The 13,313-nt window shown below is 39.0% G+C and overlaps 1 long non-coding RNA gene across 3 annotated transcripts; it reads left to right on the top strand.

The window, feature by feature from the left end:
- The first annotated feature begins 6,673 nt into the window (after positions 1-6,673).
- Positions 6,674-12,667, top strand: LOC139707637 (uncharacterized). Of its 3 annotated transcripts, XR_011709076.1 has the most exons (4): positions 6,674-7,214; positions 9,559-9,626; positions 11,407-11,580; positions 12,444-12,667. It is a non-coding gene; the product is annotated as an uncharacterized lncRNA (long non-coding RNA). The 3 variants fall into 3 exon arrangements; XR_011709075.1 differs by lacking the exon at positions 9,559-9,626 and having other exon boundaries at positions 6,678-7,214; XR_011709074.1 differs by lacking the exons at positions 6,674-7,214; positions 9,559-9,626 and having other exon boundaries at positions 9,633-11,580.
- Positions 12,668-13,313: the final 646 nt, after the last annotated feature.

Raw genomic sequence — 13,313 nt, 5'->3', positions numbered from 1 at the left:
GAAATTATAATTATTTTTATTATTAATCTGTCACTGTAAGTATGCAATGGGTTTAGAATAACTCTAAAAGAACTTAATCAATATGTAAAAATAATTCTGTTTTAATTTTTCATATAGCAATCCACATAGAAAAGTTCTTTGGAAACTTCAATAACTTTTAAGAATATAAAGAGATCCTGAGACCAAGGAGCTTGAAAGCTGATCTAGTCCCACACTCTAGGAATAGTAAGGAGATAAGCTACAAAATCCCTGAATTGATGTCAACTTCCTTTATGTGATCAAAAATTAAACTTATATAACGCATAAGCCCCTTTCATTGGAGGAGCTTCTGTTATATAAAGCCAAGCTAACTTGACCAGATTCGTTCCTGCCCTCTGTTATTCGAATGAGACCATGGCAAAGTGCACAACAAACAATTAAAAGCTAAAGTTGTCTTGCGGCCGCTCTCTGTCCAGAGCACTGGCTGAAACAGAACAGTGTGAAGCCTGCAGTCCTGGCCCTTCTTACGTCTGGAATGTCACAAATGTCTCAATATAGATTTTCAGTTGTTCTGCACCTAGTGAGTTCTTCCTGACTCCGCACCTAGTTTTAAGGGAACAGAACGGGCTGGGGAGTCTGGTGTTAGTGAAGCCAGGGTGGGGGTAGAGAGATTCTTATGTGTCTGGGGACCACGTCTGGTCACATGGCTTCCAGGAACTCCTTGGCAGAGAGCCTAAGATGGGGTGCGGTGGGGTGGAGCAGAGGCCGTGCCACTGGGAAAGCTGCCCTCAGCCTCTAGGCACCTCCTTGGTGTTTCCTGCCTTCACAAAGGACACACAGGAAGCCCAGCAGCTGGTCACTGCCAGGAAATGAGGGCCACAGATTCTAGGGCCGTGGGAAAGGGGGACAGGGAAGCTGGGGGAGGCTCTCCCATTCTGAGCGTAAACCTAAGGAGCAGTTGGAGAAAAGGGTAGCAAAAGCATCCTGTGAGGTGAAATGCACTTTCTGCACCCAAAGGAAGAGATTCCAGTCTGCCATATAAAAACCCACACAATTCCCCTTCAGAGCAGAAGATGGACTGGCTCCCTGTAAGCCACTAGCTTTAACCACTTTAACTGAGCATGTCTGAAATTCAACTTGCAACAGGAAGTTAAACCTGGTTTTAGTTAAACAATCATCAGAGGTGGAGCAGATTATTTTCCGTTTTTTTCAAGTCGGTTGTTAAGTACTACATTTTAAATTAAAACTCCCTTGAGAGTAACAAGGCCAATTTGCTTTCGTTTATGACTCAACTTAGAATGCTTCAAATCACTGCATTTTCCTCCAGTGGAGATTTTCTTCTTTCTTTATGTCGCTGTAAAGAAATGACTTCTGGTTTGGTTCACCAATATTCCTCCAGCGCCCATGACTGGCATGCACTCGGATGGCCTGTCAGCAGCACCATGAGTCACATCTTGTGAGGTCCTTCAGTAAGTCCAACAGCCATAAGCAAATTATTTGCAAGAGGTTGTTTCAATTCTAAGTGCAGGCATTCAGTAGTCAAATATAATAAGTTTAATTAGGAGGGTATTTTGTATTTTTCATATGATAGAGCAACTGGAAAAGCATCCTTGGGAAGCGATCTGTATTACTTAGTTGTAAGAATATATTTTAGAAATGCATTTAGATGATTGATTTTTCTCTCTAGCTCCCCTGTAAAATGTTGCCTGATTCTAGCTGAAATGGAGCCATCCTACAAGGGCTGTGAAATGCATCATGCACCATGCAGGTGTCGCTGAAGAGCTCAGCCAGAGAGACCCTGTCTGGTGCATACCACCAGTGTGCACAGAACCCAGAACTGGGGGACACAGTTTCTCATTCTTTCTCTACCTCCTCATGTTTCTGAGCTGACTCTCAGAGAATGATGTTTGTTGTGTTGGGTTGTGGTGGGTTGCTAACGATGCATTCCCCCCAATAGGTCCCTGTAATGTCTAGGAAAGAAAGGTGGTGAATAACAGAGACAAAGGGGTGTGTGTGTGTGTGTGTGTGTGTGTGTGTGTGTGAATGAGGGAAGGTGTTCAGGATGGCCTCCCAGCAAGAGTCATGGAGCTGCATGGATTATTTTATGAGTTTTATTATTTTATGAGTTCCTCATGGGGCTCATCTTTTAATCTGTATCTTTCTCTCCTCTTTTTAAAGAAAAAGAAATCAATTGTGCTCCAGAGTAAGATATCCTAGATTAGGAAGAAGATAGAGAAATAAAAAGAGAGAGGTATAGAGCCCCTTCTTGCTGATCCCCTGCCTCCTGCAGTCTCTAGCAGTCCTGGTCCTCATGCTTGAGAAGGAGCTTCCGGAAGGAACTCCCTTTATGCTGGACTGTCCAAGACACGCACAGTCGAATTTGTTGATCTCAACAATTGCGGCCGAAGCTGACAGATATCGACGTTTGGAAAAGATGCTGGAGGCCAGATAAAATTGAGATTAAACCAAAGCAGCTCTTTGGGCCAAAGGTGGCCCTGTTCCCCAAGTCTGGCTGACAACACACTGTATCAATTTGTATTAGCTGCTATCAGGGATTTATTGCTAGTGTTCTTAGGAATGATACTGGAAAAGAAGAATAGGCCTAGTTTTAGGAAAAACTTGCAGAAGTGTATAGGCTGAAGTGTTGGTGATGTTTGAAATTTATTTTCAAATAAGTCATCAAAAAATTATATATGTATATATCTATATATGTATATGCATATAGAAATGTATATATATATGTATATATATATACATATATATATACACACACACACAGTTGATATATACTCAACATGAAAGACGCTAACAAATAGCAAATATAGGTGGCAATTAGAAAGATATTCTATTCGTTCAAAGATTTTTCATGTTGAAAATATTTGAAATTAAAATTAGAGAAAACAGCTTGTTATGGGTTTGTCATCAAATAGTACAGTTTTTAGTTTGGCAGTTATAGTTTTATCATCAACTATTATTATGGAATAATTTTATTGTAACAATCCATATCTCTTGAATATGGTAAATTTGAACCAATTGACTAGAGTCTAAGTGAGATAAAGAATTGACTTCCTAAATCTGATGCACTCGAATGATCAAACCCTTGACTAAAGTTGGCCATGATGAAGGAAGTATTAAGACCCTCTAGAACACTGTGACATTTCAACTACTCCAATATTAATGTCTGCTCTCCTGACTTTGATTTAGGGCAATAGTAGGTCTTCATTGATTCATTCAGCCCTTAGGTGCCTGCTATGCAATCTGGGATTGGGGAATGGGCACAGTCAGCTCCCAAGGAGCTTCCAGACCATACAGGACATGATTATAGTCACAAATGTGGCCAGTGCCGTATGACAAGGACAAAGATTCCAGGGAACATGAGGACAAGAGGGGAAACTAAGGAAGCAGTGGTCATTTGAACTGGCCATCAAGAAGGGTCAGCAGACAGATTAAAAGGGCAGAATTTAAGAGGTGATAATGAAAGGGAAGTTAATGAAGGGGTGACTTGAAACAGTGTGGGTAGGGTAAAGGAAACCGGCAATGGATGGTGAGACAACCCATGGAACTGAAAGGGGAAAGAGGAAGGAGCCCTACTAGAACTCAGAGAAAGTATCTGTGGCTTTCAGTAGAAGGTTGTAGGCAACCTATAGTGACCGACAGGGAGGGAGCCAGGGGAGTAAACACCCTGACTCTTACTTCCATTCCATCCTCTGGTCTCCCAAAGATGCCTCCCATTGGCTAGGGAGCCATATTTCTCAATTGATGCAGTCCCTAAAGTTCAGCTTCCAGTGACAGAGAGCAGGGCAAAGAAGTCCTGGTGAGCAGTATTATTTATCAATGCATAATGCTGGAGATGAGCCTCTAAACAGGTATAGGGAAGAGTGGGACTGAGAGATGTCCCCTATAGGAAAGGACATGCTGGACAAAGGGAATGACATAAGCCAAGACAGATAGCAGCCTCCCTCGCTCAGAAATTACAAGTTTCCAGGTAAGGATCTAATGATTGTCCCAATGGAAGAGAAGAAATTGTCATAAACCGTCTCTCTTTCTTTCCCTGTCTCTCTCATTTACTCCTCTTAGGTTCTTTTATTTTACCATTTTGGCATTCTTATGGATGCAAAATAGATGGATTTTAAATTCCTTAAAACTGTAGTTGGCACCATTCTTTTAAAAGTTATTTTGACATTTTTTTTTTTTTTTTGGTTTGCCTATCATGTGTATGTGCTTTGTGTTCTCTCCCTTGATTGTAAGTTTCCTGAAAGCAGCCATGAGGTTAGATTCACCTTTACACCTTGTAGAGTGGTCTGTGTATTGTAAATAATGGTGAATATTTAATGACATTCATAGGCAGATTAAGACCCACATTCATATTCTTTGATTAGAGAAACAGCTCTATGAGCACTAGTTGTGATTAACTATAGTACTAATAGATTGAAGATTAATTATAAATAAAGATATCTTGTATAGATATTTCCAATATGTTTGAATAAGAAAATATTCTCTGAATGTAGACTATCTTTACAGAGTCTGCATACTAATAGGTTTAATATACACTAATTAAATAATGACAAAAAGTTGTTATGAATTCATATACATTCATAATTTATTAATCAAAGCATTCACATTTATTTCAAAAATAGTTGTATATATTATTCAGTAATCATTTGATGCTTGCAGTCCAAATCCATAAGAATCTTAGAACCCTTTACAATAATTTCATAGTTAAGAGTCTTTCAATTAATTATAAGTGACAGATACTTTGTTCAAATTAATATAAACAAAAAGGGAACTAATTAGTTAACTAATGACATTCAAGAGGTGGCACTAGTTTTAAACAGGGCCCAATCCAGGCATCCAATTGGTGTCCCATGTCTTCCTCTCTGTCTCTCCATCTATTAATTTTGCTTTCCCTCTGTTGTCTTCCTCTCCAGCTGATTTTCTCTTGTTGGTGGCAGACAGGGCCACTAGCAATTCTGGGAACGTTCTATCCTTACAGCCAGTGATCCAGGAAAAAGGGAACAGCCACTTTCTCATGCATCATCTTTCTCATCCCCCATTGTAGTTCCCAATGCCCCTGGCTAAATTCAGGGCACTTCCCCCCCCCCCCCCCCCCCCCCCCCCCCCCCCCCCCGCCACAAAATGTATAGGGAGAAAAAGAGACTTGATTTGTCAACAAAGACCATGTGACTACCACATGAGGATGGGGCGGGGAATAGCTAGGGCTGGATAATTATCACTAAAGGCAAAAATGCTGAGCAGATTAACAAGGAGTGGATGGGTGTCCCTGCAATTCACAGGGTATGCATACCACCCCCTTTCCTCTTCTTTTCTTCCCTTATTCATCCAGACAGATTTCTTGAACAGTCACTATAGAAGGCAGGATAGTGAACTATAAAGCCTAGTAGTACTTTAACAACCCTTACTTGGTGGTTGTTTGCAGTGAGCCACAAATCCCCCCCCCCCATAATTTGACCTCTTATAATTCGACAGTTTGTTCTACCTTTCCCGTGTACACATTCAATCGGTCAATATTTATTGAACAATTAAAATATATCAGATAAAATAGTGAATATAAATCTAAAATTATTTTTGTTTTTGTTTACCAACATCTAACTTAAGAATTCTTTATTCTAAAACTGAATATCCTTGTAATCACACAATCTCAATTTCCATGTCTACAATTATCTGTTAGCATTTGTGTTATTGCAGAACAAATAATACAATTTTTAACCAGAAGGAAAGAGAAGAAAAATTATTATGTCTCATTTTAGTAACTTTGTGATTGAATAAAATCCTCAATCTTTTATAAAATATTTAAGAGATTATTTTTAACCTTGAATAATTATGTTGTGCCTTTTTCAACATCAGGAGAAGATTTTAGAGTTATTTTTTACAACTATTGATTGCATATTTTGTTCATGAGTTATAGCATTTGAATTCTAATGTCTTAATACTTTTTTTTAATTTATGGAAAAGACTGTTCTCTGTTGACCTTTTTAATATTCTGCTCTCTCATTGGCCACCTATCCTCAACCTTTCTTCCATATTTGTAGGAATAGTTTTAGGAGGAGGAGCAGTGGAAATGCCAGCCAGTCAGAAGCCAGAATATTAAAAAGGTCAACATCATACAGTTCTCTGCTGTAATTCATAAAGACATTAAACATCCAATATTTCATCTCCAAACCACGATTGTAATAAGAACAGAAAATGGCACAACATTAATTCATCTTCATGACAAACACTGTAATGAGAAAGGAAGTACACCAGCTACAAATATTTGGTTACCATTTAAAAAGTATCTTATGTCCTTTGTAATGCAATGAAAGTGAATTTATACTTCCTAAAGTTGAATCCTCTCACTAAATACTTACTGCCTTTTAAATTAATAGGACTCCTTTGGGAGCATACTGAAATTAGGCTTAATCCTCAAGAGAGCTGCTAATATTACCAGCTTAAAATAAATAAATATAAAAGACATTTGTTATAAAAATATAAATGGATTGAAATTTTATTTTGGCTAATATTTCACTCTTCATTAAAGTAGTCAAGCTAATTATGATTTTCTCACCATTTTAAACAGTTATCCTATTTACTTTTATATCAACAAAGCTCCAAAATAAAGTAGGATTCTTCAGTGACTCATTCTTCCACAATAGAAGTGTCATTGAAAGACCCCAGCCCAATAACTTTAGGCCCAGTAATAAATCACCAGGGCTTGCTTCCGCACCTGCACAGACGTCAGATGTATTTTTCAGAAAATCAGTTAAGTGTAACCGATTAAGAAAGGACAGGATGGTTGGGAAAGGAACCGGCACGGTTGGGCAAACGGGATCATACAATGAAAAACCATACAATGAATAACAAATGGTTTTTATATGGTTTTTCCAGGAACCTATAGTGAAAAACAAGTTTACCCTTTAAGTGACCTATATGCTGGATTCAAAAGAGCCAATGAGATACCTGTTACTGTGCTAGGAGGGAAACTGACCACTGTACCCTATAAAAGATCTGTACCCCAAAGCCCGGTGTGCCAGTTCACCGAAGCTCCGGCTGAGGTTTCGCTGGGCACCCGCAGGCGCCTGTGTATCAATAAATCGCCTCTTGCTTTTGCAGCCAGTGCCTCGTGCGTCTTTCTTGGACAGGGAATCGGTGGGTCTTTCATTTGGCGAGCCAGCCAGGAGAACTCCTGTAACCCCGTCCGGATCCCTGCCCGAGGAACACCCGATAACCACTGGGAGGTAAGCTGGCCAGTTCGTGTCATTTTGTGTCTCTGTCTGTCTGGTTGTTATCTTGTTATCTGTTCATGCGCAGCGTCTGTACGATTACGCGTAATCGCTCTGTATTCTGGGCAGCTTGAGAAGGAGTTGACGAACTCGGACTTCTCCCCTGCCACCCTGGGAGACGTCCCAGGGGCTCAGGGAGGCCCATCTTGGGGGGCCTCCAATGTTCTGTAGAGTACACTGTACTCGTGGGTGAAGGAGGTGACAGTATCCCTCCTCTCCCTAATCCGTCAGGTACGTTCGGTTTGTGCTCGAGCCGCGCAGCGTTCTCTGTGTCCAGTCTGATATTTGTGTCTGTCTTCTTGCCTTTGCCCGAAGCCGCAGCGTTCTTTGTGTTTTGTGTCCTGTCTGATTTGTATCTGTCTCCTTGCCTCTGCATTTTCTCATTCCACCTGAGACTAACATGGGACAATCTATAACAACTTTAACATCTCGCTTTGACTTTTCTCAAAGCCCTGTCCTCATTATTAAATTAGTGTTAATTGGCTTTAGAGATGGGAACCAAATTTTCAGTCACAAATTTTAACACTCTCAAGGGGACTTTTAAGGAGTCCCCACTCTGCTCTCTTGGGGAAGCCTAGCACTCGAAACAACTGCAAGCAGAGGATGGACTTTTTGGGAGCTGGCTACTAAAAAGTTAGAAAAAAAAAAAAAATGCCTAATGCCTAAGGTCAAACCAAACTGGAGGAACTGATCCTATGGGTGAAAGATAGGATTAAGGGACTCCCAGCAGCTGCCAGAGCCATTTAGCTCTGGGGAGTTCCCTGGGTCCTTATCTACATCTTAAGGATTACGCTACCTCTGTTTACTTAAAAAGAAGGGACACTGAATGCAGTAAAGCCAGTCACACCTATAGTTGCCCCTACGTGAAAACATCTGGTCCACTCATGGGAAAGTCTATGGTGCCATTGATGGGAGTCATAATTAAATGAAAGTTCAAAACCTGGAGAGATATTTTCTTATCTGGTTGTCTGATTGTTTCTTAGGGATAATCTAAATTAAATGTGTGTCTAAAAATAATAATAATAATAATTTTTATTGTAACAATCTGGTATCTGAATGGGTTTCTAAAGCATTGCACTATCTTGCAGTTAAAAGTTGGGTTTAAGCAATTGTTTAATTTGATTTCAGATAGTTCATGCTAGAAAACTTAAATACTTGGGATAAAAAAAAAATTTAAAGAGTTTCAATTTTGAACTGGGTAGCCTGAAAAGAAATTAAAACGTTGGTCTGGCTCATAAAAATGACATTAAATAATTAAATAGTAATAGTCTTAAAAATTTTCAAAGCTTAATTTCAGATATATATGGTAGTGTGTGGGCAAATTTAATGTAACTCAATGCTACTTTAGAAACTTCAAAACAAGCAAAGTGGCTTAGAGGTACTAAAGAAATTTCTTCTGATGGTAGAGATCCTATTTCCAGTTTTATGTGAACAAGTTTTTCTAGTGTAAAAAGATATAAAATTTTAAATTTTGGAAATTGCTTCTTAAATTTGTATCATAATTTTCAACATCTAAACCTGGAAATATAACTTAAGGTTAAAACGCCTTGGGCCTAAAGTGTCTGCTCAAAATAGCAGTTTTTTTTTTCCCTGCTCCTTCCAGACCTTGGTCAGGGCTTAAGCTGATATGCAAACAGAAGCAGCTTGGAGCTCAGGCCCAAGAAAAAAAAAAAAGAAGGTAAAAGTGTCTTTTTACCTGAACTCAAACTAGACCAAACCAAGAAGTAAATTGTATGGTATTTACTAACTACTGGCCAGTCATCTTTTTTTTTTTTTTAGGACTCTTGTTTTTTCTTAGATTCTGTATTTTTTTTTTGAGCTCGTGATTCTGATCCTGCAGACCTAGGTTAATGTTTTTCTGATCAGTGAAGTTTTTTTAAAACAAAAAAACATTGCAATGGAGATTTCATCTGCAAAAAGCTACGAGGCCTTTATTATTGTTATGTGTGCACACTCTTGTTATGTGTTGTATGTCGGTATGTCTGTATGTGTGTATGTCCATATATCCTACAGTGATATAACAATTGACAGATGAGGAGCGCTCATAAAAAAAAAAAATTAAAAATAGATCCAAATATCTTTAATTCACGTGATTCAAACGGTTCAATTTAGATTGGGTAAACAGATAAAAGTAAAGATGTCCTCAAAATTAAGCTTATAAGTTTCTCTAGGTGTTCAAAAAGGCCCTAATAAAATGTTAACTCTGCTTAAATTTAAAAGTTTACAAGTATTGTTTCAAAATGTGAACAAAAGGAGGTTTATGTAATTATGGTGTTATTAATGTGTTCATATCTTCCAGGTATACAAGTCTGTAAGGTAGAAGCTTCAAAAGAACATTATATCAAGCTGGTGTTCTAAAGTTGTATGGTAATTTTAGGCTTAAAAAAAAAAAAAACATGTTGGAGATTCAATTATATCATTTGTGTTCTATAACTGAACTTGTTATCAATAAGATATGTACGGTTCCATGTTACTTTCTACTCTGAGATACAATTCATGTATTTTTAAGTTAATAAGAGCCTAATCTATGTGAAGGTTTTATTGCAAAACACAAAAGTACATTACTACTTTTCTACAAGAGGTTAAAAGCTTTCAGCCTTTAATTCATGTTTTAGGTGTGATATTATGTTGTGTTAGCTAATGTTCATGTAAACTTGAACAACAATTTATGTAAACTTTGTAAAATGATCAGCTTCAGAACTATAGTACTTGAGATTTATAAAGAGCCCTGCCTTACTTGAAATAAGGCTCTGTCCCATCTCACTACATGTGAAAGTGGCTATGAAAAAAGTAAGCCAGATTTCAGTACAGTTAAAGTTGTGTCCAAAAGTAGGTTTTTGCCAAGATTACTAGGATCTCAAACAGGAAATTATGATGTATAACCCTGCCAAAATTCAAGGTAGCTATTATATAAGCTAAATATGTTTTTACCCTAGTTAGTTTTGTTTTGTAGTTTGCTTATAGATGGTTTAAGGATTGCCTGTTAATGTTTTAAAGAGGTATTGCTTTAAGAACACAACCTGGGTCAACATAAGATAAGGAGTTATCACCTACAGGATAGAGAGATAGACATTAAAGCCCAGTGCTCTTAATATAAGGCTGTTAACTTATTTGCTGGATGTTTAAGATCAAGTTTTTAAAATTAGTTAAATTAAAAGGGCCAAGAAAACCAATATTCGGCTCTTGCCCTCTGAGTCAGTCTGAATCAGGGAATAGGGGACTTCTCCAAAGGGCTCAGCAACTCTAGGCCACATAACCTCCTGAGCAGGGAGATTAATGAGACCGGTGGAGGACAGAAAGCCAATCGGTGCATTTGCTGTACAGAGGAGGGTCATTAGAAAAGGGAGACATCCCTGATGCTTCTGAGGGAAGCCATATGGTCAAGCAAGGCCTGGACCCATCCTAGCGCAAATGGCACTAGCAGAACTGAAAAGCTGCTATGAAGTTCCCGAGGACTCCCAGGATAACTCAGCTGACTGTAAACAATAGGTAGAGACAAAAGTCAGTTTGACTTGCTTCATCTTAAACATTTAGCAAAGACAGTCAAAGCCAAAGCACAGCTGTTCCTAGACATCTTAAATGATAATAATAGTTAAATGTAACTTCCATAAATAAGTAAACTGGAGGCTACAAAAGAGATTCTTAGACAGAAATGCCTGATAACTGTCAAAGGGACTGCTAGAATAGTTTTAGTCTAAGGCCTTTATTTCTAGCCAACGCAGGTAGGCTTGATGTTTGCTAATATGGTTATCCAGCCCTAAGTAGCAGAATTAAAGATTTCTCTATTAGACATAGAGGTTGTACTAGTAAAAGGATTTTGCAGGATCAGATGGCATTAAATTATTAAACCATATCTTAAAAAAAAAGACATCTGTACCCTTACATGTAAGTTGTTGTGTTGACATCCCTGACATTTCTGACAATGTGACAAATATCCTTAAAGATTTACCTGCTCAGATGGAAGCCATGTTCTCAGCAACTTTTTCGTGGAAACAATATCCTAGCTCCTAGTTCCTGGTACTGCCTGATAAAAAACATTGTTAATCTTTGTCTTGGCCATTATACTCATCGGCATATTTCTGTGCTGTGGCATTTATTACTGCATCAATATGGTTCCAGTACTAATAAGTTCTTGTTTCTCTTATAGACCACCCATCACTCAAATGGCCCTCCAGCCTATTACTTCTCAATTAGACTTTCATCATGGACCACTCGATAGACCCAATATTTTTAAGGGGGACTCCAAACTGCTTGCCCCACGCCATCCCTTTTCAGCCTGAAGAAGCCAGAAAGATTCTCTTCGTCCCCCTTCCTCACAGCAGTAAGGAGTTCCCAAGTTAAAAAAATAAATAAATAAATAAATAAATAAAGCCAGATTTAAAGTTAGGTAGTCAGTGTAGTTAGATAAATCGGGGGTCTAATATCAAGTGACCAAGTCTATCACTGCCTTAGAGAAATCTCTCTCTTCCCTCGCAGAAGTCGTGCTACAAAATAGGAGGAGATTAGATCTGTGATTCCTTAGAAAAGATGGTCTCTATGTGGTTTTAAAGGAACAATGTTGTTTTTATGCTGACCATACGGGGGTGGTCCGGGAAACTATGGAAAAAGTCACTAAAAGGTTGGCAAAAAGGCAAAAAAAAAAAAAAAAAAAAAAAATTTGAAGCACAACAAGGATGGTTTAAACATTGGTTTAACAAATCCCCATGGTTAACTACTTTGCTATCCACCATAGCGGGACCTTTAGTTATTCTGCTAATAATCCTAACGTTTGGACCCTGCATACTCAATAGATTGGTGCAATTCATGAGAGAGAGACTTTCTATAATCCAAACTATGGTTCTAACTCAACAGTACCAGTTGCTTAAACAACAAACAGGGTCACACACAAGCTTAATCCAAGAACCTGAGCAAGCAGAACAATGGATATAAGATTCTATCCATGATAAAGAAAAAGGGGGGAATGAAAGACCCCAGCCCAATAACTTTAGGCCCAGTAATAAATCACCAGGGCTTGCTTCCGCACCTGCACAGACGTCAGATGTATTTTTCAGAAAATCAGTTAAGTGTAACCGATTAAGAAAGGACAGGATGGTTGGGAAAGGAACCGGCACGGTTGGGCAAACGGGATCATACAATGAAAAACCATACAATGAATAACAAATGGTTTTTATATGGTTTTTCCAGGAACCTATAGTGAAAAACAAGTTTACCCTTTAAGTGACCTATATGCTGGATTCAAAAGAGCCAATGAGATACCTGTTACTGTGCTAGGAGGGAAACTGACCACTGTACCCTATAAAAGATCTGTACCCCAAAGCCCGGTGTGCCAGTTCACCGAAGCTCCGGCTGAGGTTTCGCTGGGCACCCGCAGGCGCCTGTGTATCAATAAATCGCCTCTTGCTTTTGCAGCCAGTGCCTCGTGCGTCTTTCTTGGACAGGGAATCGGTGGGTCTTTCATCATTATATCACTAAAAAGAACAGAAATAAAGGCTTGTATATGCAGACTTGAAGAAAACTTAGACAGTGAATCAGGCCATAAGCCCCACATGGGTTCAACATGGTTTTGTATCTATATTTTCCCTTCCTTTTGTGTATGTGGGAGGTGGGAGGTGCAGGAACAGAGTCTTGTCAAGACTCAGGATCCAACTCGAATGGTTCTCTGAAGTGATTGCAGAAGTGTGAACTGGAGTGAGGGAATAAATAAGATGGTCGTAGCCAGAGACTAGCGACAGCAGAATCCACTATGGCCTCCAAGAGAAAGGGCAAGGAGACAAATACCAGAGCTGGAGCTCTGGTTACAGAGGGGTAAAGCCACTGCCAAACTGACAGGGGACAGACAGATGTGAGTCATTTGAACATCAGGTTCAGAGAACAATTCTATAAGATGGACCCATTGTGCTGACCCCTGCATGCTTTCTTTTCCAAGAAACAATTTACCTGCAGGCTTGCTTGGCTTAAGTGAACAAGATATGTCACATTCCTCAGCAAACTACCTGTTATCTGCAAGAGAAATGCAGGCCTGAAATAATGTTCATAAGAGGAACCCAAGTTACC

Source organism: Marmota flaviventris, chromosome 11, assembly GCF_047511675.1.
Source record: "Marmota flaviventris isolate mMarFla1 chromosome 11, mMarFla1.hap1, whole genome shotgun sequence".
NCBI lineage: Eukaryota > Metazoa > Chordata > Mammalia > Rodentia > Sciuridae > Marmota > Marmota flaviventris.
The sequence above is the reverse complement of the archived record's forward strand: the minus strand, read 5'-3'. Positions and strand labels throughout refer to the sequence as shown.